Here is a 2,591-nt window from a genome sequence, read left to right as displayed (position 1 = left end):
TTTCTGAGACAGAGAAATCAGTTCAGAAAGTAAATCAATAGCTAGCAGTCATTTAAGGATTTGTTTATCTAATGCTGATCTTAATTTAGTTGCAATTTCCTCCATCAAACATATTTCCCTTTTATTTTATAAGGAAAATTTGATTTTGAAGGTTAGGCTTTAACACAGTGAAAAAGGACACCCTTTTACGCAGCAATCAAAAGAAGATACATTTGTCTGTTTGGAACAAGTGCAGCAAGAAAGATACCAATAATTGTTGAAATGAGATTAAGTGGATAATCTGTATGTAATATGTCTGGGCCTGATTGTCCCCTCCAGCAATAAAAACCCTAGGGAAGAGGCTAAAGGGACGATATTTCCCAAAGGATTTCCACATCGAAATGGCTCCTGAATTGTTCCAGTGCAGGTGAGTCTTAGCCTTTCTCTAATCTGTGGCAGAATACACTGTGGAAACCACTCTCAGAACTTCTGGATTCCAGAGTCCAAACCCACCTCTGTGGAGACAGATCTTATGTATTCACCTGTGCTCTAGGTTCTTGGCACCTCACTCCATCCTCTGGAAATACTGCTACATCCATATTCATTTCCCAAGCTTCCCTAGCCAGTGGCTATCTTCTGGGATTCACATTTTCCACGATAGCTGCAGATGGATGGGAGGAAGCTGTGTCTCACATTTTTGTCCCTTCCAATAGTTTCCTCTCCACCTTTTCTCTTTAGGAGCCCTCAGATTTCCAGAGTGCTCATATGGAGTCCTGAGAAAAAAGGGTGGTGCAAAAAGTGATTGCTAGGAAGAAGAATCATGATCGGAATACATAACGCCTTTCACCTTTAGTCTTGGAACTATTGCAAGAGTTTTAGGTTTTTGGATGCAGAACTGGGAAGATTATGACAACACCCCAAATACACTAATTTTAAAGCCTGAGTATTGCCTGTTAGAACTGGTGTTCTCTGGACAGGTAGTATATAAAATTGTTGTGCAATGGGTTTTGCTAACTAAAATGAACCTCAAGCTTGGACTTTGGCATGTAATTCATAGTTTACAATATCTTGTCTTGTCTAAGTTTTCACTAGTGAAAACTGCCAAAAATTAATTCCTGTTGTCTTCATGATCTGGGATCTGTCCTTCACAGCAGAGGCTGAACTCTTCAAGTAGGTTTCCATTTCTGACCTAAACTAAGCTTTTCAAACATTAAAATTAAATTTCACTATCATCTTCTAAGCAGTGCTTGCCAAATATCTTACAAATGTCTAAAATAGACATACATTTTTAGACTTTGAAAGGGGTACATATTCTAAAAAATCAGCCCTACACAATAATCTAGCTTTTTGCTGTAATAAGGCTTCAATCATTTTTGTTCAGCAATTTCATTTTTTCTTATTTTCTCTAATAGTAGCTAAGTATAGCTGTTGCAAAAGTGAGAATGTAAATTGCCCATTGGAGAATTAGTTCTGATCATACTCTGCTTTCGCATTTTGGCGCATTTGTACCGGTGTAAGTGAAGAGTAAAGTGGTCAAAAAAAGGAAAAGTAGGCCATAAGGGGTGAAGCAGTACTACATATCCTATTTTGGCATTGAGTGCAGAATGATTCCACTGTACATGCTGGCCATCAGAAAGGAGAATGTGTCCAGAAAAGCAGCTAATTTAAGGACAAAATCATAAAAACACCTCCATGATGGTCACAATGAAGAAGTAATTTTTACAGATGAACACAAATATTCTGTATGCTCGCTCACACATATTGTTTGACCACAGATAACAAGCCAAAGCCTCCTGACTACACTTTACAGTAAGGGACTATATGGCTCTTGATTATGTGCATCTTGACTTCTGGTGTGAGGAACATGAGTGCTATTTCCTGTGGTTTTACACAAGACATGTGGAAGCAAGATTACATCTTTCATAAGCTGCCAACCTGATTTCACAGAGTCTTGAAAAACATGTCCTCTGGGGAGGAGTATCCACAACCAAGTTGATGTTCTGGATTGCTCTTTGCTTTCTGACCTTTAGATTAGCAGAGCTATGTTAGCAGGTATTTGTAAGAGTATATATGTCCATCCATCTGTCTAGTGTCTCTGCTTCTAAGGTGGTCGCTGGGCATCGTTTACTCTACCTGAGGGGTAGAGTAACATCTTTTCTCTCTGACGTGGCCTTCCTTTCAAAAGGTTTAGGATAAAAAAAAATCTGAATTGTGATGTGGAAGATTAAAAGATACCTGTATAGACAGAGCACAGCTGTTTAGAAAGCTCTTGAATATCCATTTTGAAAATCCAACACCAAGAGAAACTCATGGCTGAAATGCAACATTTGGAGAAGCTGCATCGCCATATAACATCTCAATGTGCAGTTTACTTCAGGTTCATCTTCTTGTGTTGCTGACATCAATGTGACCAAAGATTATAACCCAGTTTCCAGTCTTCCAGCTTTAACCTTGCAACATGTGGTATTTGAGTAACTTTTCAAAGTTCATCTGCTTATCCAGAAGCTTTTTAGTAAAAGTCCTGAGCTCTTTAATCTGCACCTTTGGACTGAAAATTTCCCAAGCACATGCTTCCTCTTGGATCTTCTGACATTTCCATTTCTAGTTCCAGC

Source organism: Charadrius vociferus, unplaced genomic scaffold, assembly GCF_000708025.1.
Source record: "Charadrius vociferus isolate BGI_N301 unplaced genomic scaffold, ASM70802v2 scaffold14, whole genome shotgun sequence".
NCBI lineage: Eukaryota > Metazoa > Chordata > Aves > Charadriiformes > Charadriidae > Charadrius > Charadrius vociferus.
The sequence above is the reverse complement of the archived record's forward strand: the minus strand, read 5'-3'. Positions refer to the sequence as shown.